This window comes from Schistocerca americana, chromosome 3 (genome assembly GCF_021461395.2).
Source record: "Schistocerca americana isolate TAMUIC-IGC-003095 chromosome 3, iqSchAmer2.1, whole genome shotgun sequence".
In the NCBI taxonomy this organism is placed as follows: Eukaryota; Metazoa; Arthropoda; class Insecta; order Orthoptera; family Acrididae; genus Schistocerca; species Schistocerca americana.
Window position 1 is genome coordinate 510,148,540 of NC_060121.1, and position 27,594 is coordinate 510,176,133.

Here is a 27,594-nt window from a genome sequence, read left to right on the forward strand (position 1 = left end):
AGAGGCCTGGCACGAATTCGGCGTTCCAAAACATCCCAAAAGAGTTGTTTAGGAATCAGGTCAGGACTCTGTGCAGGCCAATCCATTACGGGGATGTTATTGTCGTGTAACCACTCCGCCACAGGTCGTGCATTATGAACAGGTGCTCGACCGTGTTGAAATATGCAATCGCCATCCCGGAATTGCTTTTCAACAATGCGAAACAAGAAGGTGCTTAAAGCATCAATGTAGGCCTGTGCTGTGATAGTGCCACGCAAAAAAAAGGGGTGCAAGCTCTCTCTATGAAAAACACGACCACACCATAACACCACCGGCTCCGAGTTTTACTGTTACCACAACACGCGCTGGCAGATGACGTTCACCGAACATTCGCCATATACACACCCTGCCATCGGGTTGTCACATTGTGTACTATGATTCGTCACTCCACACAACGTTCTTCCACAGCTCAGTCGTCCAATCGAGGCGTCCTTATGGCATTTACCGGCGCGATGTGTGGCTTATAAGCACCCGCTCGACCATGAAATCTACGTTTTCTCACCTCCCGCCTAACTATCATAGTACTTGCAGTGGATCCTAGTGCAGTTTGGAATTCCTGTGTGATGTACTGGATAGATGTCTGCTTATTACATATTATGACCATTTTCAGCTGTCGGCGGTCTCAGTCAGTCAACAGACGAGGTCGGCCTGTACACTTTTGTGCTGTATGTGTCCCTTCACGCTTCCACTTCACTATCACATCGGAAACAGTGGACCTAGGGATGTTTAGGAGCGTGGAAATCTCGCGTACAGACGTATGACACAAGTGACACCCAATCACCTGAACGCGTTCGAAGTCCATGAGTTCCGCGTAGCGTCCCATTCTGCTCTGTCAGGATGTGTAATGAACACTGAGATTGCTGACATGGAGTATCTGGCAGTAGGTGGCAGCACAATGTACCTAATGTGAAAAACGTATGTTTTTGGGGGTATCCGGATACTTTTGATCACATTGTGTACCTGACATTGGAAACAAGTATCGTCCACACAGATGACAAAAACTGATGCTGTCGCTGGCACTTATAACGTTTTAGCACTTGGTACAGAATGATAGTTTCACGTCAGAGTACAATTCTTAGCAGATATAAAGTCCAGAATAACTGTTTTATTCTTACGCCGCCGGATCTGTATTACGACGATATTGATGATTACACTTGATCGCTGGTAACATAGACAATGGGGTGAGTGGGACTGTGTTCGGCTACGGCCACGGAAGGAAACACTAGGGAACATCTCTGCACCGAAGTCTCCGATTCTTTGCTGTGTCTTGCAGCGACTGTCTTTACTTGTGGTGCCGTCTTGTGGTACCCACTTTTGCAGGAGACATCGTTCTGTGGACGACACCAAAGGTTATCTTCTGTCTGTTCTACATCTACATCTAAATCTACGTAGACACTCCGCAAGCCACCGTACGGTGCGTGGCAGACGGTACCCTCTACCACTACTAGTCGTTTCCCTTCCTGTTTCACTCTTAAATAGTGCGAGGGAAAAACGAATATCTATATGCCTCCGTATGAGCCCTAATTTGTTGTATCTTATCTTCGTAGTCCTTACACGCAATGTATGTTGGCGGCAACAAAATCGTTCGGCAGTCAGCTTCAAATACCGGTCGTCTAAATTTTCTCAAGAGTGTTCCTCGAAAAGAACGTCACTTCCCTCCAGGTATTCCCATTTGAATTCCCGGAACATCTCCGTAGCACTTACGTGTTGTTCGAACCTACCGGTAACACACCTAGCAGCCCGCCTCTGACTTGCTTCGATGTCTTCCTTCAGTCCGACCTGGTAGGGATCCCAAACACTCGAGCAGTACTCAAGAATATGTAGCACCAGCGTTTACAGGTCAACCAGTCTTTCGTAAAATTCTCCCAACAAACCGACGTCGACCATTCACCTTCCCTAACACAGTTATTATACGCTGGTTCCACCTCATATCGCTTTACGACGTTACAAAAAAAAAAAAAAAAAAAAAAAAGTGGCTCTTAGCACTATGGGACTTGACATCAGAGGTCATCAGTCCTCTAGAACTTAGAACTACTTAAACTTAACTAACCTAAGGACATCACACACATCCATGCCCGAGACAGGATTCGAACCTTCCACCGTAGCAGCAGCGCGGTTCCGGCCTGAAGCGCCTAGAACCGCTCGGTCACGGAGGCCGGCTATCCTGTACCGGAGGCCACTTATATAACCATTCGAACATCTGTATTACTGTAGCTGTGTTACTGCATATTAAACCGATTAAGTCCTTTGGCAAACGATTTTAATCGGATTGGAATTAATGTTCTGCTAATGGCACCATTTGTATGAACATCGTTCGGATTTTACGTGCAAAAAAAGTCACTTTTCAATAAATCCTGACTGGAGCGAGACTGATGGTTCACATTTGGTCCACCGTTGTGTCGGACCTTAGTCTAAGATAAATTTTAACTGTTTGAAAAAATCTTACTTCCTTTGCGTTTTAGGGGAAACGACAAGTTTTTCTGGGAGGTCTTTGAAGCGCATCACTTATATACTTTAAACTTGTACGAATCAGTTCAAACTTTGCACGAAGGTAGATAAACTGATAAAGTAAAACTGAAAATTAGTATGTTGTAATTTTTATCGGTTGTCGGAATACGACGGTTTAAAGTCGAGCTAAATGTAGCACGTAAAATTCGTTCCCGTGTGAACTGAATGCATGGAAACAATTTATGAAGTGAATCAAATAAATAAAAATACATTCTTACAACAAAATTGAAAACTCACTTCCAAAAATCTAGCTTCATTCGGATTTTACGTTTCAAAAAGCACGCTTCTTTGAGCGTGCCACGTGTACTTTTTAGATTCGTGCGAATCGCTTCAAATTTTGTAAGAATGTAGACAAATACGTGTAATTAACGGTCGTCTTGTTTTCTGTGAAAGCTGTCGCGATATAATTCGAAGGACAATAAGAAAACTAATAACGGGTCAGTCGTCGCCCATTTCAATTTAAGTCTACATTAGTTGCAAAGCTATAGTAAAGGAGTAACGTCAAAATGGTGGTGTCTAACCAGAATGAAAAATACACCTGTCGTAGCACAAAAAAAGCAAAAGAGATGTAAATGAAGGGAACAAGCTTTTCGACTTATAGGGGAGCTTAAGACGCATTTAAATCAAAACATCTTGGTTTATTTGCGTTTTTTTACGAGTTAACCATATTTTCCCAGCCCGGTAAGCTCTCTTAGACACACCCCCTGTTACATGTATGTGTGACATATTAAATGTATGTGCTTCTAGAGAGTAGGATATGTCTAGAACAGGATATATCCGAGAGGGGGGGTGCATCCCTAAAAGGAAGTAGCTCGGAGTGGGGATGCCCACATCCTAAGCCTTAACGAGACGTTGTGTCATGTTGCACGATATGACAAATTTCATGTTGGATGACATGATGGCATATGTCATGCTATACGACATGACATCAATTATCATGTTACTTTTTCACGTCCATATTTCAGTTTTACCAAGTATGGCTTCATATTACACTATTATGATGTGCACTCGTGAAATACACTATGTTTACATACAAACATGTAGACTGTGGTCAAAAAACTTAGATGTAGCAGATGTTAAGTTGCTGCTCATACAGAAACTTGTAGGTTATTGTTCTCTGGCAACACTATCACCACAGCATAACTGTAATAATGGTGCTTCATCTTTATGTAAGTACCGATATATTTTCGTCAAATGCTGCCTTACCACTTACATTTGTCCCAATTGTAACTGTATAGTCACCAGCAAATAATTTTTTTGTATTTATACAGTGATCTCCGAAAGTACAAACACCTGAAGATGGGCGCAAGCCCGAAACCGGTCGTGTGAAAATAAATAACCTTTTATTGTGACTGGTAGCAGATAATTTTCTACACCCCATAAAGGAACAGTCACGGAGTTCGACAGCATCCACTGTGGATAAAATTCATCAAAAAATTTTTATTTTCACTGTGGTTTTCATATCGCGATCGATCGGACGTTACTTTCCGAACAGCTCTCGTACCACATTTTGAAAATTTGATTCCATCTTACTGTTAACTCGTTCACAGAGATATTAAAAAGTGTTAGGGAGAGAAAGCAACTTTCCAACAGTGAGAATATAACGCTTTTAGTAATATGTTATTTGTGGAGGGTGGGCGGGGGACAGGGAAGGGGCATCATGACGCCAGTGGCCCCTCTCGCCGCTGGATCTGTGCCTGTCCTCGGTCGCGGAGTAGCGGTGGGCGCGATTAGCAATCTGTGTCTGCTTGCCGGAGCCGAGCAAGTGGTATGGGCGGCAGGTGTCGGAGCTGAGCCGTGTGCTGTGGGGCGGAAGGAAAGCAGCCGAGGGGAGGCGGACTAGCCAAGCCGAGGCGAGGCGAGGCCAGTCAGCCACATCTCGGTGCAGCCGCGCTGCGCCACGAACAATGTCCGAGCAGCTGGCTGGTGCGTCGCTGCTCGGCCCTCGCGGGAAGGTGGCACGCGACCAGACACACATACGCACCCACCCACTCGCACACACAGACACACACACAAAGTATTTAGGGGCATTTGGTTTTACAGTAAACAAACAATGAAAATACAGGGTGAAGAAAAATTCGCGCAGTCGGACACCGCAGTGCGATTCCTCACAGACTAGCAATACAAATATTTCTCTCACAAAATTACGTCCTGTGCATATTTCGGGCGGTAAATGGACGTTAAAGATTGACAATCTGGTCACACTGTAATCGTATATACGATAACTACCTCTATTTGCATACGCCAGAAGTGCTGTGCGGTTTGTGCACTAGGTAGTGTTTTGGGTTAGCCTACAGGATGTCGAGGGTTCGATTCTGAGTCGAGGCTTATTTGTTTTTATTTGCTAAATGTAGTCTGCGTGGTACTGTATCTGCCGTCTTAATCGTCATACAGTGATTACAGTGGGTCTTCTGCAAAGCATTTACAGTTAAGTACTTCGAAGCCGGCCGAAGTGGCCGTGCGGTTAAAGGCGCTGCAGTCTGGAACCGCAAGACCGCTACGGTCGCAGGTTCGAATCCTGCCTCGGGCATGGATGTTTGTGATGTCCTTAGGTTAGTTAGGTTTAACTAGTTCTAAGTTCTAGGGGACTAATGACCTCAGCAGTTGAGTCCCATAGTGCTCAGAGCCATTTGAACCAAGTACTTCGAACACAGAACTGGAACTATAATTATTTTCACTGGTCTGTTTTTAAAGAAGCCTTTCGCACTTGGTGGACGCGCATTGTTCTCCTACTGCATCTACTAGATTCCAAACTTGTTTTGCGTATACCCTCCGCTAATGGTCCCATCAGTTAATACCATCTATTATGAATATATTAGAAGAATTAGAAATACACACACACAAAAACAGCACTCCAGACTATATCCTTAACGAACAAACAGAGTTGGCTAACGCCCCTTTCCTGAAAAATTTCCAAAAATTACTTTCCAGCCTCCAAAGCAAAAAATAATATTAATACACCTGTCTGCAGATCAAGTAGAAAATTTATTGTTACTATAATTCTCATGCTGCCAAATGTAATAAAATAATGTACTATTTTACCTATACAGCTCTAAATATATATAAAAAACTTTATAATTAAATTAGCAATAACAGATTTATACATATATATTAAAAAAAAATTCTATCTCTCTACACTAGTGTAAAAGACATTACAGTTTTGTAAAAGAATATATGATCCTCTCCAAACATGGGACATCATCGTCAAAAGTTACGATATATCGTAGCATCTGTGACACCCATATGTTTGTAAGCTCTTTGTATGTACCAAAACATGTGGTGCGTGGTTGGAATGAACTCAGTGACAAATTTAAAGTGTACAGTGAGAACTATTACGTGTGCAACAACGAGGATGCAGTGGGAATGCATTTACATCGATTGGATGAACGTTATAGAAACAATCACTCGAAACCGGCGTTTCACGTAAGTCACATGCAACAAAAATCTGCAACGCAACCATCTGTGTGTGGCGTGTTTGTAATTGTGTTTTATTTATATTTTAGGACAATTAATCTGTAAAAAACACAGCAAATGTAGAAAGAAAGCGTGTAAACCGTCTGATGATGAATCGCAACGATTCGAAACCGGTAACGGTTTCCTTTGAATAAAGGAACTCAAAGTAAATTTGTGGCTGGTTGCTGTCCTAACACGATCAACATTTGTCTTCAAAAACAGCCACGGTCTCCAATATGTCATCATATGACAAAATTGCATTAAGCTTACCTCGCCAGGTAATGAGAAATATACATGCTTTCAAGAAACATAAAATTAACCTAATGAAAACGTCTCTTAACATTAAATTCAACAAAGAGTGTATGTCACTTAAAATAGTCCCAAAATATGTCAAAGTCAAAATTAACTGCAAAACTAAAGCTGCCAGATTTGCTAAGCAAAAATGTGAAAATATATGGTTAAAAACAGAGATTAAAATGCAATACAAGAAAAAAGAACACTTAAACAATGTCATGTACAACTTGCATCTGCAGCTAGGACACAGCCTCTCACCTTTACAATTCTCGCACATCCTACTGCACATAGACGATAAAGTAGACAAAGAACAAAAGATAATCCTATCCAAACACAAAAAGAAAATTGAAGCCTTAAAATCTATGAACAATCCAGAGTTTGATAATAACAAACAGCTAAGCCAACACAAATTTTTTGATAGAGTCATTAATACAACTGATATCCAATTTAGCAGCAGTGAACTCACTTTGTTAAATAAAGGTCTGAAACATAATATTGGAACCAATCTCAATAATCACAGTGTTAAAAACCTCATAGCCTGCACAAAACTTGCTTGTGACACAGCAAAACTAGACACATGTGAGAAAAATGCAGTTGCATACAAGACAAATAAACTGATAATGAAACAACTTCAAACAAATAATACCCGCAAAAACACTGAACTTAAAGATTTGAAAAATATTAATAGCAAACTGTCTGAAAGTAAAGCACTCATAGTAAAAGCTGACAAAGGAAATTCTTTAATCATAATGCATGAAAGGGAATATGTAGAGAAAACCTTGCAATTTTTCCATAACAACAATATTACTGAAATAAAGACGGATCCTACAGTAAGATTCCAAACTAAACTCCGAAAGCTACTACAAAACTGTAACTTTTTACTGAACAAATATGAAATACGTAACTGCATAACAATGAATCCCTCGGCACCAAAACTGCATGCACAGCCAAAGGTTCATAAAGAAAATTGTCCCATTCGCCCGATTGTTAATTCAAGAAACAGCCCTGCATACTTCATAAGCCGTAAATTAAAAGACCTCATTACCAGATACTATACATTTGAAAATAACTACACCATACATAACACACATGAACTCATAAGCTTAATTAAAGACATCCACATCCCACCAACAGCTAAATTAGCATCACTAGACATAGTCAACCTGTACACGAACATCCCTGTAAAAGAGATTATTAACATTATAAGAAACAATCTGCTTAAATATAAGAAAATTAGTGTTGCAGAGATCTGTGAACTCGTAGAAATACTTTCACTTATTCTAGAACATAATTACTTTAGCTTCAACAACAAGCTGTACCAACAACATGATGGTTTGGCAATGGGAAGTAGCTTAGCTGGGATATTGGCTGACATTTATATCAACCATATAGAACAAAAATTCTTTTCTGCCAACCAGCACATCTCAAACAAAATAATATACTACAGAAGATATGTTGATGATACAATACTGCTTTTTGATGGTACAAGCAATGAAATAGATTCATTAGCAGCAGATCTTAGCAAAATGCACAAAAATATTAAATTCACAGTTGAACATGAAACTAATAAAGGCATTAACTTTCTAGACCTGAAAATTTGCAATACTAACAATAAACATCAATTCAGTATTTACAGAAAACCTACCACAACAGATGTCAGTATTAGCAACTCATCTTGCCACCCCCGCCAACAAAAAATGGCATATTTCAGAACGATGCTACACCGAATTAAAAAAGTACCAATGAGTGACACAGACCAACAAAATGAGATCAATATAATTAAAACAGTTGCTCATAATAATGAATATATACCCACAATAATAGAAAAACTCCACAACAAAATGCAGACAAAACCCACAGATCCACTTCACAGCAGTCACTTCAAGCTAAATCAGTGTGCCACTGAAGCCAAACCTAAATATGCTACTCTCCCATACATAGGCCCACTTTCATACCAAATAGCAAACTTATTTAAAAAGAAGAAAAATATCAGAATCAGCTTTTCCACAAAAAATAAATTACAACAAAAAGTGATACATGATGTAAACACCTCCAAGAGTCCCTACCGTAAATCAGGAATATACAAACTCAAGTGTGATACATGCCCCAAATTCTACATTGGACAGACAGGCAGAAGTTTTGAAATCAGATATAAAGAACATATTGATGCCCTAAGACTTGGTAACTTGAACAAATCAGCATTTGCAGCCCATATTGCTGAAGAAAACCATTCAGTGGGTAACATTGAGGACAACTTAAAGATTTTACATCTAACAGAAAAAGGGGCCACTATGAATATATTAGAAGAATTAGAAATACACACACACAAAAACAGCACCCCAGACTATATCCTTAACGAACAAACAGAGTTGGCTAACGCCCCTTTCCTGAAAAATTTCCAAAAATTACTTTCCAGCCTCCAAAGCAAAAAATAATATTAATACACCTGTCTGCAGATCAAGTAGAAAATTTATTGTTACTATAATTCTCATGCTGCCAAATGTAATAAAATAATGTACTATTTTACCTATACAGCTCTAAATATATATAAAAAACTTTATAATTAAATTAGCAATAACAGATTTATACATATATATTAAAAAAAAATTCTATCTCTCTACACTAGTGTAAAAGACATTACAGTTTTGTAAAAGAGTATATGATCCTCTCCAAACATGGGACATCATCGTCAAAAGTTACGATATATCGTAGCATCTGTGACACCCATATGTTTGTAAGCTCTTTGTATGTACCAAAACATGTGGTGCGTGGTTGGAATGAACTCAGTGACAAATTTAAAGTGTACAGTGAGAACTATTACGTGTGCAACAACGAGGATGCAGTGAGAATGCATTTACATCGATTGGATGAACGTTGTAGAAACAATCACTCGAAACCGACGTTTCACGTAAGTCACATGCAACAAAAATCTGCAACGCAACCATCTGTGTGTGGCGTGTTTGTAATTGTGTTTTATTTATATTTTAGGACAATTAATCTGTAAAAAACGCACCAAATGTAGAAAGAAAGCGTGTAAACCGTCTGATGATGAATCGCAACGATTCGAAACCGGTAACGGTTTCCTTTGAATAAAGGAACTCAAAGTAAATTTGTGGCTGGTTGCTGTCCTAACACGATCAACATCTATTATTCTTACCACGTTCATGTCCATTACATTTCGTTAGGGCCTTACGTCACCAGTAGGACTAGCAACGTACTTTGCAAATAATTGCGATAGGAGCATTGCGGAAGGGTACACAGAAAACAGGTTTGGAACCTATAGATGCAGTAGCGCGAAACGGTTTACGTACGCAATGTGCAAAATGCTTCTTTAGAAGGAGACGATAGAAAATGATTGTACTTCCAGTTCCGTGTTCGTAGTCTTTAAGTACAAATGTTTTGTAGTAGCCCACTGTAATCGCTATTTGACGGTTAAGACACCAGCTATTGTAAAACGCAGATTACATTTAGCAAATAAAAACAAATACGCCTTAACGCAGAATCGAATTCTCGACCTTTTGCACGGTAACCCAAAACGCAGTCTATTGCACCAACTGCGCAGCTGTGTTCTAAATCCTAACAGATATAGTTACCTTATACTCGATTACAGCGTTGCCAGATTTCCAACCTTCAACTCCATTAACTGCCCGAAATACGCACAGGACGAAATTTTGTGAGACATTTTTGTATTGCTAGTTCGTGAGAAATCGCGCTGCGAAGTCTGAGTGCGCAAATTTTTCTTCCTTCTGTATATACAAGAGCATGAGCATGCCATTTATAGTTATTTTATTTTGCCCTATGACAATCGATGACATTGGATGCGTTAATTGCAGAATCAAATCATTACAGATTTAGATAATGGATGCAACTGAACATTGCAAGCAGGAGGCTTATTCATGTTATTATATGCGTAGTATAGAACAAAAAAGTTATAGATGAACAAAGAGAGTAAAATATTTATTACATAACTAAAAGAGTGGTTTAGTTACTAGCATATGTCGCAGACATAGATGCCATGGAAAACATTAGGTGCGTAACTGAATTGAGGATTCTGTTTGGGGAAACATGGCAACAAACAAAACCTAACCGAGCGACAGTAGAGATACAAATCAAAACCACAACTTCGATGACGGCAATACAACAGGTTAAAGTAATGAAATGTGGAAATAATCCTCACGACGCTTGCACATCACAGAAATGATGAAAATGGGGTTGCTTGCTCACGGTTCTATGCGTGCAATACATATTGAAAACACCTACTTTCAAGTTTCATATTATATTAGTTGTCTCTTACTGGCAGTTAAGGTCGGATGATCCGGAATATGTTGGAAAACCTCCCCACGGGCGTCATGGCCTTAAAATGGGGTCTCACTGTGGTTTCATGACAATAGTAATTTAATTTATTTGTTTTCCGAGTAAATGAACAAAGTGTTTACTAGTAGTGACAGATAGCAAGTAAGTGTTGTTGCTATGGCAGCGCGGTGGACGGTTGTCAACTCGTTTCTTTTTATTCGGTAACGACCAGTTGCAAGGTTAGTTTTGTCGACTGGAGAACGTTTTGACTGTCGTAAAATATGATATTTTAAATGTAAAAAAAATGGCTCTGAGCACTATGGGACTCAACTGCTAAGGACATTAGTCCCCTAGAACTTAGAACTAGTTAAACCTAACTAACCTAAGGACATCACAAACATCCATGCCCGAGGCAGGATTCGAACCTGCGACCGTAGCGGTCTTGCGGTTCCAGACTGCAGCGCCTTTAACCGCACGGCCACTTCGGCCGGCTTTTAAATGTACCGTGCAGTTATAAAGATATACATAGACGAAAATGCAGGAAATATGACAACAGTTACTGGAATATCGTTTATGTGTGTACTGTTGACAGTGAAGAACCACTATAGTGTTTCATGTGTTTCGAAGCCCCAGCGACTGAAAACATGCTTCCTAATAACATGAAATGGCATTTGGAGTCAAGTCATGGTAGTGAGGTAAACAAACCATGAGAATGGTTTCCCGTAAGTTAAAAAAACTGTAAGTTATGATAATAATAATAGTAAAGATTTTTCCTTCAGAAGCCATGATTCCTTCCTTACTTTTGCCTGTCGTATAGCAAAGAGCACAACAATGGAGGACAAAATTTCAAACTTCAGAAAGAAATTAAAATTGTGGAAGAAGTAATTGGATGTTAAAGATTTACAATGCGTTTTCCCTGCACTTCACACAGTTTTAGAAGACATCGACTTTCATTCGAGGGAAGAATTGAAGTCTGTGTTTGAAGATCATTTATCTGAACTCACTGATTACTTTCTGAAGTGGTTTCCGGAACAAGTTGACCAGCACATCTCGATTACAGATCTTTTCAGTACAGAACTTCCATTAATACTTTCGACTGCAGAACAAGAGCAATTTATTAATATTTCCTCGTACTACAGATTGAAAACGACTTTCGTCTCCTCATTACTGCTTTAATTTTGGAGCCTGGAGAAGCAGGAGTATCCGCAAACAGGTAACAAGGCCCTGCGACTTTTGATACCTTTTGCAACATCCTACTTATTTAAGATAGGCTTTTAAGCATCGGCAGTTATCAACATGAAATACAGGTCGTGAATGAACGTGGAGAAAAAAATGCCAGCCGAAGTTTCCAATCATATGCCCAGATTTGACGTACTGATGATGAAGAAACAAGAATAAGATTTAATCACATTAAAAGTGGATTGAAATGTTTTATATCAACAGTTAATAAAGAACCTTAGATTGATTATTTAGAAATACTGAACTATTGGTATGGAACGAACTATTTAAGTCGTAGAGGTCTTGAATGAGCACTGGGTGTGAGGTACGTGATTGTAAACTGTTTATGTTTAATGACTAAGCCCTGTCTACTGCATCTCCGTTGGTGGCACTAACTTGGGAATGCAATACACAGTCGTCTGTAATGTGACCTAAAGATTACCACTGACTTCAGTTCATGTATGTTTGTTGGAATTTATTCAATACAGGAAGTTGCAGGCATGCATTTCATGTGTGATGTAGAAGGATATAGTACATGAAAATAAAAAAGAAGCAATTAAAAAATCTTTCGCAATATGACTTATCCTAATTGAATGAAATTTATTGCCGTGAAAAATAACTTACGTGTAACTTGGTCGTTCAACCCTCCGAGAGCTGTAAAAGGTTCTTTGTAAAGAATTCTTCGCTCAGTAGAATTTCATGAATGTTGTGTTAGGTCGTGTGTCCGAAGATTCATCGACAAGCATCCCTCAACTTGCAGACCTCAAAGAATAGTGCGGAGAGTGCTGGCGGATCATCAGTTACACTCCTTTCGTTAATAACGTGGGCAGATAATGGGATGAAACGATTTTGAAACCAGAGTTCGCTACTGTGAATGGTTTGTGTAGCAGTGCGTACAACGAGAATGGTTGTCATTATGAACAGTTACTAAGCGTGTATGTTGTTGCTATAATGTTGTTTATGAGAATAAATTACTGAACATTATTTTATGGGCAATAATGTCTTATTTCAAAGTACTCAGCTTAAGATTCTCTACCAGGTCTATAATTTTGATCCTAAAGGCTTCGACGCACTGTGTATAAGTGGAAAAGACATAGTAAAGTGATTTCTCTGGTTTTCTCGGCGTGACTGATTAGTGGTGTGTTTCCGAGTTTCATGCAGACATACTGCTACTCAGTACAACAGATATTTCAAACCATTCATAAAATAAGGTTTACTCGTCTTTTTCTAAATAGATTTACATGTAGTGCGCGCTTAAATATTGTGTAAAATGTTTGCACGCGGCTTTAGTCTTCTTGTTTCTACACAGTATTGTTTCTGGCTTTTCTTATCTTGCCTCTAAAGCTCATTCATACTATTTTCCTTTTATCACTCACTATCGTAAAATAGTAGATACAATTGCGAACTGATTTCGGGTCTGCGTACTGACAAAACAAAATAAAAGCGATAGCACTGGAGAAAGGAAGAAGGAGAAGAAGTGGAAACTGATTTCCTGACAACATCACGGTAGTAATAACCTATTTCAGTCGCAAAACAACTGCCATGAAAAGAAATTTTATTGATTACGACGATAAGGTGTCTCCACTGGATGTTACTGAATAAAAACAATTATTTAGATTTTATGCAACAACAGTTTTCTATTGATATGACAATGTATGTATCAGTACAAGACGAAACTTGCTGAGGAACTAGTAACCAGATTTTAATCAGAATTCATTTTAAGTCTGTTACTAGCTGCAGTATCTAAAGTGAATTCTTTCCCAGGATAAGTTAGGTTAGCAGTGAGGAAAAGAGGAAAAAAAGGAAGGAAACATCATAAAGAATTTGTAAGACTGTAGAAATATCATCTCGTAAAGTACTGAATTTTCGAGTAACGTTTCGAACAGAGAAGTAGGTGGCTGATTTTGTACATGCACAGTTCTGTTCCAAAAGAAAAAAATAGAAAGTTTCATTACGACTATAGACACAATTCATGAGATATTAAGAGGCAATTTACATTGGAGCACCTGAAATGCATAGTGACTGCACTGAAGAAGTGAAAAACTTACAAGTTTTGTTTTCTCTGCAAATCAGAGAACGTAACGTGAGAAAAACATAATTTTATTAGTTTCCACTAGGACCCATCTTTGTCTCGCTTCCTTTATTTACTTACTTGCACATGTATCTGTCTCTGGAGGAGCTGCAGTATTTTAGTACCAGCACTGCGACCTTAGGTATAACTCCCATTAAAGTGAAGTCACTTTTAGGCCCCAAGATCGCTACGTCGAGTGTTACAGAGTGTTTACCTTTCCGATGATGCTGTTATGTTTGGAAAATCAAAGTAATTTTTTTTGGGGAAACACTCCTATACGTAATGAGCTTCAAGAAGCATAACCCTCAGCACAGTAGAAACTCATGATGTTCCTAAACTTTTTTTCGATCAGCTACGGATATTTGAACATATGTATTTTACTTTAGCTTAGCACCAGACCAATATATGGACAACATTTTTCCTTTGTCCAGTCGCTATGTGAAGTGTCTTCCGCTTAGGCTGCTCTGGAAACTGTAGTTCAACAACTATCTTCTTTAGACAATCAAATATAATGATATCATCAGGTAAGATTTGTAAGACCTCCAATGTCTTTTTCCACTTCTGTGAACCAGTCGTCTTTCTTTGTGCAAGTAGCAAATGAACAACATCGTATTCCTAGAAACAAAAACCGTCTCTTACTTCCCCAAAGCTTCATCATCAGGACATCAGTTTGTATGTATGGACCTTCTTCACGATGTCAACACATCAGATCCGTGAATCTGTGGTAGCTATAGAACGATCTTAATTGGAATTTCCGAAGCTGCTGTAGCATATGAAGCATCTGCGCTAGCAGAATAGAAATGCGGAAAACATAAGTCCGAAAACAATTTATTGGACTCACCAAAACGAAACATAACACAATCTCCAAAAGAGCAACAGACTCGATCCCAACTGAGAATCGGCACAAATATAAAATATCAAATAATAACAGAAAATTATCGGCTCTTCACGGGGAGAGATTACAACAGAACAATTCTACAATGTCAAGATGTTCGTCGACTATTCCAAGTCCATCTGCAAGAGATCTGCCAGCTAGAAGAACCATCTGGGTGTGGCTGCCTGGGTAGCAGCCCTGTATACTTCCAAGCAGTGTGTCGAACTGCCCTTTGCCGTCAGTGCGCCGCCCTATAAAGTCCTTTTGGCGGATGTATTTGCTGGATGTTTTTGTGATCACGTGCCTGGCATATCAGAGTAGTTCCTGGGCTAGCTGCGACCTGTAGTGAAGCTGTTCTGCAATCTAAGCGAACGGTTAGCGGTCCCTGGCGGCCGTTGGTGGAGACCTGGTGTTGTGTAGTGTTGTGGCCGCCGGTAAATGTTTGTGTTGACAACACAGACGATGTAGGTTTTCCTGATGAATATACACCCTGTGATGCAGGCATCCCGTGTAGGTTTGACGTAAAGTGGGATGCCGATGCAGTAGGCGCTACGATGTATGAAGTGGATGGCCACAGCAGCACGTACATAGATGTGCAGAAGAATGTATTTAGATTTTTGTTAAAGGTTGTAGCATACCTGTGAACTTTTCTGATTTCTTTCAAATGAAGTTTCTCCTATAAATTATTTGCAATGTTATATCAACAAATACAGTTTTCAAAGATGATTTTATTATTGAAATTTCCTATTTATTTCACAACCTTGGTTTTTCAAAGAAGAGACTCTACATCCATCATGAACACAACATATTTTATGTGATCTATTTACTGTTATTGAGTTGGCCATAGTGCCACTTTGATCATCACTGCAGGGGCAATTTCTGCACGTAGGCGTTTGACTGTACTGCTACATTTACGACATGGCTGGTTTTAAAGGGGACATAGGCGTGCGAAACAAGTCACCAGCAATGAACAAAAAAGATGCTTCCCAATACAATTAATGACGGAAAATGATGACAGCCTAAACAGTTGCAGGATAAACATTTATTAAAATTCTTGACCAAGGTTTCGGTATATATAAATATACCTTCATCAGAAGTAAAAAATCTAAAATTACATTTTGCAATGGAGATTAATAAAAAAAATTGTGCCAAAGGCGTCGTCAATAGTTAAGACATCATCTCCATTTGTACAACATGATTATGGACAACAGGGTCAATGCCAACACAGTTTAGCACCAGTACTTCGCCTATGAACTAATTAATCTCCATTGCAGATCGTAATTTTAGATTTTTTACTTCTGATGAAGGTATATTTATATATACCGAATCCTTGGTCAAGAATTTTAATAAATCCTTATCCTGCAACTGTTTTGGCTGTCATCATTTACCGTGAAGAATTTCAACAGTTGCTGTTTCAGCCATGTTTAAAATCTAGAAATTAATGACGGAGTTACAACGATTATTTCAATTTTTCACTCGCAGTGTACAGCAGATTCTTAGGAATGTTGAGTTCGAGCATCTGTCAAAGGCGAGTGAAAAGTTACAGCAGTCTATTTTATTTCGATCTTTCAGACCAAACGTTTCACTAAAATTTTGACTGTTTTTTTTTCAGAATTTTTTTAGTACGAAGATGCATTCACATTCAAAGGAGAAGCAGTAAACAATGTTGGTCCTATCATAGTGTCGTGGAGGACAGGCGGGGTCACCTCTGGCGCACATCTGCCGCTCTCTGCGGCCTCAAGACGGCGCTAGCCGGGGTCGTAAACACGGCGGCAGACTGCACCTGGCCGCCGCCGCCGCCCTCTGCCCCCCGCCCCCTCTGCCCCCCCTCTGCCCCCCCCCCCCAGGCGGCCTAAGCAGTAATGACAAGGAGGCCCCGGCTCGGCGTGGCGCGTGCTGCCGTAAGACGACGGCCGCGGGCCCGCCGTAGTGTGGTGTGAGGGCAGGTGCGCGCCGCGCCAGCTGCCGCAATCTCCGTTAAGCCTGTTCTGGCCGGGCCCGGTCCCCCTGTTTCTTCCAGACGTCACGGCCAGGCGAGGGCTGCCGCCGCTCCATTCTTTCCTCTCTTTTGGAGGAGGTCCTCGCGCAAGGGGACGCCCGACATATGCCGTGCGCCGCGCGGCGCCCGGCTTCTTGTGCCAGCGCATATGCATAAGAAGCACGAGGCAGCGGCCACGATAAGCATTGTTTGAGGATGGTGTGCCCTCCCAGAATATCAGTGTCACTCCCCTCCTCCGACCCCCATCCTCCTCCCTCTCTTTTACAGCGTCCCTCAGAAAGAGAAAAAAAATGAGTGAATTATTAGAGTTAAACTTGAGCGAAAGAAGGGACACATCGTGAGATATCAGGGAATTGTGAATTTATTAATGGAGGGCGGGTGCCGGGGCGGGAGTGGGGGGGGGGGGGGGGGAGGATTCGGAGAGAGATCTAATCTCGACTATAGCAACCAGCTAAAAACGCATGAATACTATCTGATAAAAAGAAGTATCAGGACCATCCTATGTGATGCAGAATTGACTGTTGGCTGTCATGAGAGGCAGACTAGTCGAAATAAAAGTATACAGTGGAGCAGCAGTAACAGCAGAATGGGTAGGCCACGAGAGATCATTACTGACTTCGAAGTTCGACCAGTCGTTGGATGTCAACTGAGTAACAAATCCGTCGACATTTGAACCCTTGTGAAGCTGCCCAAGTGGACGGTTGGTGATGTTTTTGTATCCCTCCTGGAAGCCGGCGCGTGGGTCTGCTCCTGAAAACTGAAAGGTTGGCCGAAGGTAGGAAGCTAGGAGCAGCAGGTGAGATAGAACTTTCAGCACTGCAGTGTGAACTAAAATCACTTTTACTTACCTTTGAGTGCAAGTAGTGGTTCGCCCACTGTGAAAGAGAAACAATGTTTCTAGGTCGTCTCCTCGGAATCAAATGGGTAGAATCTGCAGCGGAGATCGTAGATCTGAACAGCTCCTGCTACAGGGCGCTGTCGCCGGTGCCAGCCTAAGAACTTGCACCTATGCCGTGGCATCGTAGCTATCGATACCACAGATGTGACAATGAAATGGAAACTCGAAGGAAGAACCATGGCTACAGCAAGACCAGGAAGACCACAGGTACTGACGGATAGATACTGTCGAACACTGCAGAGGGTGGTGGTAAATGCTAACAGGAAATCGGTGGTAGGAATCACTCGTGAGTTCCAGAGTGTTAGCAGCGTCCACCTTTCCACCTCCTTAGCCGAGTGCTCAGCTCCTCTGACTCCTGTGCAGCGGGCCCGGCATCGATTCCCGCCCTTGCGGAGATTTTTTTCCTATTGGGGACTGGGTGTTGTGTTGTCCTCGTCATCATTTCATCACGTAAGTCGCCCACCCATGGTAGCGTGAACTGAGAAGAATTGCAACTGGGCGGCAGAACTTACCCGGGTGGGGACTCTCGACCATCAGTGGCATATGATCATTTAATTTTTTTTCTGTTGTCAGTGGTAAGTGACACTTGAGGTGGTGTAAAAGGGGACTCCACTGGTCAGTGGATGATCGGAAGCTACTGAATTGGAGTTTACTGCTACCAGTCACTGTTTATTTATATTCAAAACGCATTTCAAAGGCCTCGACCTCAATCGTGTGGATTTATGTGTGTTTACACGACGTGTGTGTGTGCTTGTTGTGTGTTACGATTTCGAGATAACTGTTGCACTGTCTAGCGGACAAACAAAACACTATTTCAGAACTTGGTTTTGGTGAGATTTTTGACTAAATGCTAAATGTAAATGTAAATGTGAAAATGAAACAACTAAAGTCAAATACCTTTTCTCTGTCGTAATGCATTACACGAAAACTATCACATTTTGCAAACAAAGGTGGTGTCTTGAAACTACAAGATGAAAACAACATATAGAAAAAACAGAAACATTACTTCGAAGTGCAATGTAAATTTAGCAAAACAGCGCTATTATATCAGAGTAAATTTTGAAGCATTGTTGAGAACTTTAGTTGAACTGATGAATACATACGTCAGAGTAAATATTTATAGTGGTATGCAAGTCCTTCTCTGTCAAGTTTATACATCTTAACTTTCGTACTCGTTCATGTAATCAGGTGACAGGTTGCAAACCTCAAGTGCAATAATTATATTACCAACAGTGGTAAAATTACACATAAAACACAATTTTGGCTGGGATTGAGAGACAGTGGATGAAACGATTGCGAGAATGAGAATCACGTTATACACTGTGGTAGCCCGATTTTTTAGGTTTGGTGAGTGACTGGTCAACGCTATCTACCACCTCTTGTAGGCCAACAGTGAAGTGTGGAGGAGCTGGTGCTATGGTTCGGGGTGTTTTTCGTGTTTACAGTGTGGCCTCAACATTGCGCTAAAAACACTGCTGTACAATATGAACACATTTTTTCTCCAATAATTCCTACATTTCACCAGAACTAACTTCTGAATCTGACCACTTTGGGTCACTGTTTGGTTATAAGAGAAACGCTTTTCTCAGCCATATGTTAAATTCTTCATTTGACCTGTTATCATTGCTGAACATTAAGGGTCTTCGTTTTCTTATAATGTTAATAATTCTTTTTCTGTCACAGCAGGCTCTTCATCTGAGATGTCTTCTTCATCTGCTCTGATGACGTCTGTTTTCTCTCCGTATTTCGCGTAATCATTGTAGGCCAGCACGGGGATTGAACTATTGGACTATACTCAATCAAATTTGTCACTGATATTCGCTGAGTGTCCCCTCTCCAGGTGCAAGTGTCTCACTACGGTCCAATGTACGAAAACGAAATGTGCACAAGGAAACGGAGGAAGGGTGGCCCTCACATGTGAACCATATCTCTGTGCCTTGATAAAGATTAATAAATTATTAGATAGTAATGGAGACTATCAACTACTGCAGTGAAACAAGAATTTTAAAGAACGTACATTTGTTCATTGAAGATACAGATAATAATGCTCAGAACAAACACTTAATCAAATAACTCGTTAGGAGAAAATGAGTGCAGATACTCTTGTCAGAGTGTAATAATCATGGTTCACTGGGGAATAAGGAAATGGAAATTCTCTAACACAAAACCGAACTGCTAAGGACGTGTCCACATCATGCTAACTGAGTTTTAATCGCGAAGTTAAATTGATATTGATGATTGCATCGGAAGGGTAGTGAGTAAAAGAATGAGAATCCCAAACAGGAAAGTCAGCATAAAGGTGAAATCAATTAAGATGAAAAAACTGGGCTATCACCTTGTATGATTTCTGTACGCTACTTTGCTTCGAAACTTAGAACAATTGAAGGAGTCAAGATGATACGGCGTGCAGGCGGTGATGGACTCTGGCATGGCACGGCCCGTCTGCTGCCCAGAATATTAGAGCCGAACGCCGAATGTCGAATCTCGAATGCGAAACCACAACTGCCGTCTCTCTAACTAATGCCTGTTATGCAATGTCTGTATCCCGACTGTTCTCCGCTCCTTCGCGGTGTGAGTATGCCAAAAACTGCGGTTAAAGCCAATAGAAGCCCACGTCCCTTATTCTCCTAATTAGAACTCTTCTAAAAATTTCATTCTAGAATGTTCGACGTCATTCCCAGGCAGACATCTAGTGCTGACCTATGGTAACTCTCTGCTTCCCAACGTTGCAAGCGCTAACCAACCAGACGCTCTCACACCAAAATCTTCTTTAAATTTCCACCACCAATATTTAAGATCATGCCGTGACACACGGGTTTACCTATGGGGGCATCCTGTGCCTCTCTACAGCGAGATGAAATCTTTCCCAGGTGCACAGCACTGCACGCGAGCTCAAGAGCCATCAGACGAACTCCATTATCATTTCTACCATTGTGGTGAGATCTGAGGGCGGTTACTGAACTCACAGCCCACAGGGGACATACACTGCGAGCGTCGCTAATTCGGTCAAAGACCCGCGCCGCCCTCGGCCTCACACAATGGGACGAGGAGATGTTCCTTCCAGGTGATTAGAACGGACCTGCTGTATGTCCCCCCCCCCCCCTCCCCCTCCCTGTCGTGTGTCTGGAGATTTGCCTCGGCCACAAGTACACTCTCCGCCAACTACCAAACATGAAATTAACATGGATTTTAGAATTATAATTAAAATTGAAATCCTCAACAATTACCAAACACTCCCACGGATAATAATGCTCTATACAGGGTGAACACGGATAAAACCGACAAACTGCAGGAATGGATTCCTGACTGGAAACGGAGGAAGAAAGGCTCTATGAACACGTATCCGGAATAGGACGGTGTGTATACAACGACAACAAATCTCCCCGGAACACAGTGCAGAGCTGCAACGCATCCACGTCACAATAGATGTTCAAAGTGGAATCCATGGGATGCAATGCACTCGGGTGTCATAACAGGATACACACAATCGTCGTTCGACTTACAGCACATTGGCGTGCTACTTGCCTGGTGCTTGAACTAGGGTTCGTCTCCATATCCTGTGTAAGCCTCTCTTCCAAATCTGGTGTAAGCACAGTCCGCCGCCTCCCTGCAAGTTCGTCTGTCTGAAAGGACCCATGATCACAGAAACGCCCGAAAAGGGCGTGAAATATTATGTGATCTGTTTGGTGACTGTGGGGGTACTTGTTTTGGTATGGCTATGCTGCAAAATACTAACACGAATTCTTTACAGACGAATGGAAAAACTAGTAGAAGCCAACCTCGGGGAAGATCAGTTTGGATTCCGTAGAAACACTGGAACACGTGAGGCAATACTGACCTTACGACTTATCTTAGAAGAAAGATTAAGGAAAGGCAAACCTACGTTTCTAGCATTTGTAGACTTAGAGAAAGCTTTTGACAATGTTGACTGGAATACTCTCTTTCAAATTCTAAAGGTGGCAGGGGTAAAATACAGGGAGCGAAGGGCTATTTACAATTTACACAGAAACCAGATGGCAGTTATAAGAGTCGAGGGACATGAAAGGGAAGCAGTGGTTGGGAAGGGAGTGAGACAGGGTTGTAGCCTCTCCCCGATGTTGTTCAATCTGTATATTGAGCAAGCAGTAAAGGAAACAAAAGAAAAGTTCGGAGTAGGTATTAAAATCCATGGAGGAGAAATAAATAACTTGAGGTTCGCCGATGACATTGTAATTCTGTCAGAGACAGCAAAGGACTTGGAAGAGCAGTTGAATGGAATGGACAGTGTCTTGAAAGGAGGATATAAGATGAACATCAACAAAAGCAAAACAAGGATAATGGAATGTAGTCGAATTAAGTCGGGTGATGCTGAGGGAATTAGATTAGGAAATGAGACACTTAAAGTAGTAAAGGAGTTTTGCTATTTGGGGAGCAAAATAACTGATGATGGTCGAAGTAGAGCGGATATAAAATGTAGGGTGGCAATGGCAAGGAAAGCGTTTCTGAAGAAGAGAAATTTGTTAACATCCAGTATTGATTTACGTGTCAGGAAGTCATTTCTGAAAGTATTCGTATGGAGTGTAGCCATGTATGGAAGTGAAACATGGACGATAAATAGTTTGGACAAGAAGAGAATAGAAGCTTTCGAAATGCGGTGCTACAGAAGAATGCTGAAGATTAGATGGGTAGATCACATAACTAACGAGGAAGTATTGAATAGGATTGGGGAGAAGAGAAATTTGTGGCACAACTTGACCAGAAGAAGGGATCGGTTGGTAGGACATGTTCTGAGGCATCAAGGTATCACCAATTTAGTATTGGAGGGCAGCGTGGAGGGTAAAAATCGTAGAGGGAGACCAAGAGATGAATACACTAAGCAGATTCAGAAGGATGTAGGTTGCAGTAGGTACTGGGAGATGAGAAAGCTTGCACAGGATAGAGTAGCATGGAGAGCTGCATCAAACCAGTCTCAGGACTGAAGACCAGAACAACAACAACAACAACATGCTGCCTGTCGACCGTTTCCGTCTGCTTGGCCCTACACAAACACCATCTCGGCTTGTTCCCGACATGAATACCGGACCATTCTGCCGCTTACAGTACGCTGCGTCAATCACACAGCCTGCAACACACAAGGAAGACGCGCGGCACGTGGTCAGATGAACTTCTATTTGTCAGCATCATCTACCGTGGTATCGACACATGTTCATACGATCTTTTTTCCTACATTTCCAGTCAGGAATCCGTCCGTGTAGTTTGCCGGTTTTATTAATGGTCACCCTGTATTACTTATACGTTAGACATCACGTAAAAAATTGCCCTATCATATCAAGGAATTAAGCCTGCTCGGTGATAAACAATAAAACACTACAACCTAACGTGTTCCATCATAATGTACTTCAATAATTCGTAGACAATTGTCTGAATCACTATTGACAACAGTATGCTCCAATGGCGTTCCATTATGGGGAATACTTCGTCCGCAATGATGATGGTTTTATCTTCTTTCCGTAATTGTTACCCTGCAACTAATTTCAATTTCATTGGCATCTCGCGTACATTATGCAGCACATATTACCTCATTACGTATCACGTCTTCATATGTGCTGCACACAAATCTGCGTGGTGCTATTTACTCCATCATACTTTCTCCTGTCGGGCAACGTCCTACTTTCGATGCCCCTTCGTCTCCCTACACTACTATTTGACATTTGGTCGCATAATCCCTTCCGAAATCTTTCCATTTGTATTGTTTTAGTCCTTTATAAAAATCGTCGATCTGTTTACACCTATTACTTATTCCTGACAACTTATTTTTGCAAAAATACATTATTTCATTATCATTGAAGCTGCTGTCGGCATTTATTATTTCGTCTACAAACGTATTACCATTCTCCTTGCCACAGTTATTTATTTATTTCTTTAAACGTCAAGTTCCGTAGGACCAAATTGAGGAGCAACTCTCCAAGCTCATGGAACGTGTCAGTACATGAAATTACAACATAAACCTAATAACAGATGAAAATAAAATATTCATAAATCCAAAAAAGTCATTCATAAGTTTAAGTAAACGCAATCAAAAATATAAGAAACATCTTAATTTTTCAAGGATCTCCTCAACAGAATAGAAGGAGTGACCCATGAGGAAACTCTTCAATTTCGATTTGAAAGCGAGCGGATTACTGCTAAGATTTTTGAAATCTTGTGGCAGCCTACCGAAAATGGATGCAGCAGTATACTGCACACCTTTCTCCGCAACAGTTAAGGAAGTCCGATCCAAATTCAGGTTGGATTTCTGCCGAATATTAACTGAGTGAAAGCTGCTTATTCTTGGGAATAAGCTGATATTGTTAACAAGAAACGACAGTAAAGACTATATATATTGAGAGGCCAATGTTAAAATACCCAGACTAGTGAACAGGGGTCGACAAGACGTTCGCGAACTTACACCACTTGTTACCCGAATCGCCCGTTTCTGAGCCAAAAGTATGCTTTTAGAATGGAAAGAGTTACCCCAAAATATAATACCATGTGACATAAGCGAACGAAACTGAACAAAGTAGACTAAGTAGACTAACTGTCGTGGTGAACGATCACTAACTTCAGATACCGTTCGAATAGTAAAAATGGCAGCATTAAGGCTGTGAACAAGATCCTGAACGTTGGCTTTCCACGTAAGTTTACCATCTATCTGAACGCCTAGAAATCTGAACTGTTCAGTTTCACTAATCATATGCCCATTGTGTGAAATTAAAACGTCGGATTTTGTTGAATTGTATGTTAGAAACTGTAAAAACTGAGTCTTACTGTGATTTAGTGTTATTTTATTTTCTACAAGCCATGAACTTATGTCATGAACTGCACTATTTGAAACCAAGTCAATGTTACACATAACATAATTTACTGCCAAGCTAGTGTCATCAGCAAATAGAAATATTTTATACTTACCCATGATACTAGAGGGCATATCATTTATATAAATAAGGAACAGGAGTGGCCCAAACACTGATCGCTGGGGCATCCCCCATTTGACTGTATCCCACTCAGACCCCACATCGCAGCCATTCTCAACACCGTGAATAATGACCTTTTGCTGTCTGTTGTGAAAGTAAGAGGTGAACCAATTGTGAGCTACTCCCCTTATTCCGTAATGGTCCAACTTGTGGAGCAATATTTTGTGGCCAACACAATCAAATGCCCTAGTTACACCATAAAATATGCCTGTTGTTCGAAACCTTTTGTTTAACCCATCCAGTACCTCACAGAGAAAAGAGAATATAGCATTTTCAGTTGTTAAACTACCTCTAAAGCCGAACTGTACATTTGATAGCAAATTATGTGATATAAAATGATCAATTATCTTTACATACACAGCCTTTTCAATAACTTTAGCAAACACTGATGACATAGAAATAGGTCTAAAATTGTCTACATTATTTCTTTTTTCCTTTTTCTTTAAGCGGCTTTACCACTGAGTACTTCAAACGTTCAGGAAATTGACCATTCCTAAAGCTCTCGAAGCGAGTTCTTTGTTCTCTACTGTAACGTCACTATTCTGCTCTGCTGTCCAAGCTACTGTGCTCGAGCGAACGGCTGACCGTTGAGCTCTATGTGTCTCTAGTGGGAATTGTGCCCCCAAGTTGAAATGCGATTTGTTGCCTGCCTGCCGTGATTCATCTCTGTGCACAACTGTTATTACGCCTGTAGCGTTTCGCAACACTTCGCAGTCTCTACCTTGTGCGGGGCTCGGTTTTCTGTGCCTCTGCTGTCACGGTAATTTCGCGATGCAAAACCTCTACTGCGAGCAGCTGAATTGAATCATCCTCTGCCCCTTCCCCTTTGTATCATATCGGCGCGATATCTTTCACTGCCATTCTCTTCATTGTAGTTGTGATTTCCTCGAATGAGGTTAGTGTTCTTGTTGTAATCATTGTTGCCTTTCCAATGATCTTCTGCGTCTACTCTTTCCAAAAGCGTAGAAAAGCATATATGGTTACTACTTACGTATATCTTCAAATTTCGAGGAGCTTCTTCCCTAGTTCCCATACGATATCGGATGTGAATATCCAATGAGTTAGTTTTCTGCACAAGGATCCTCATAAATTTTTCGTAGAATCTCTCCCCCCTATTGTCATACATTCTGGCCAATATGAACTCGTGCCGTAAACAATCTTGTTGCTCTTCTGACGAGCACTCTTCAGCAAACTTATGTTTAAAATCTGTATTCAGATTCAGACCCAATCTTTTGGCATCTCCTGCTAACATATTAATTACTATGTTAATATTTTGTTGGTCTGTCAAATCTACAAGGTATATTCTTTCGCAGTTCTTAGGAATATGTAGCAGGTGCCAAACAGAATGTCTTTTTTTGTATGTCCATCCTTCTTATTGGAGGATTGGGGGACTTCTGACATTCACCTATGTTCAAATAGTTCAAATGGCTCTGAGCACTATGGAACTTAACATCTGAGGTCATCAGTCCCCTAGAACTTAGAACTACTTAAACCTAACTAACCTAAGGACATCACACACATCCATGCCCGAGGCAGGAATCGAACCTGCGACCGTAGCGGTCGCGCGGTTCTTCACTGAAGCGCCTAGAACCGCTCGGCCACACCGGCCGGCGTTCACCTATGTAATAAAATGGAACACCTTACGATCTTAATTATTAAATGGCTACCAGTTTCGGTGCTTCAGTACATCATCTTGACGGCTTAACTGACGCAGAGGGTTTAACTCAAGTCGTATACACGATTCGTGGTTGGAGAAACAACAGTGTTGTTACTGGTAGTCTGGGAAACCAGTTCATAGGTGTTGGTCACTGATGGAATCATGTATAAAATTTGAGTTAAAGTGTGCAGATCGTGCACTGAAACACCGAGACTGGTGGCCACGTAATAAATAACGACGTATGAACGGCTGTACGTGTTCCATTTCATTACATAATGTCTTTCGGTTGGTTGAAACCATTCCTCACCATCTAATGCTTTGTTATGAGCTGCTTTATCAGTCACAAAATTGGGTTATCTATTATTTTCTTCACAAGGTCGCAAATTTTTACCTCAAATGTGAGAAGTGTTTTGAGCACACTTCTGTTCACAGTCAGTTACTAGTTTACCAAGTCCTTTCCTGAATCAAACTCAATTCTTCTTAAATGTGTAGTTTCATTCTTACATTCATCAAAAATTTCAGTTTTCAGATGGACAACCTGTTGGTCCACTTTTATCTTTACTATAGGTTCCACAATTTCTTGGGTCTTTTCGTTTTCTGAATCGATCCTTGCATTAATGTCATTAACATGACCTTGTATAGTGGCAACATTAGTGTTTATGTTATTTCTTCTACTATCACGTCATTGACTGCAGTACTGAAAATACCTACCTTTTCAATCCTTTGACTGATCTTAATGCCTTGTGCCTTAATGACATCAGCTTGTATTTTCATTTGATTTTCAACGACGTTGTTCTGTGGCTTGATGCTACCAATGTTAGTAGCCTCTGCCTTGAGTTGGCTATCACGACCACTAGCAACGCTAACCAGTTGGTTCTTCTGTGCTTCAGTTTGCTTAGAAAAATCCCAAAATTTTTTAGTCTTCTGCTCTAACTTAGCGTCATTGTCTGATTCGACCTCATACGTTTCTGTCGGTTCCCTTTTGATTTGTGATTGTGTCAACATTTCAACAGATTCATTCGTGTATTTATCATCTTCCACATTTGTCTGTGACGGGCCCAACATCTAAATCTCATTATGTACGCCTTTGCGGTGCACTGTGTAAGCTTGTCGCCATTACTGTGGCATCATCTGTGCCTTCATTTCGGTATTGGCCCCCACTACGTTGCCCTTTACGCACTGTACTCTCCCGTTCTGTCCACTGTAATTGCTACCGTTCTCGTATCCATTCTCTTATCAAATATAAGTTACACTTTACTTTACAAACTAACGTGTTGTTTGATACTGCTTTCCCTAAC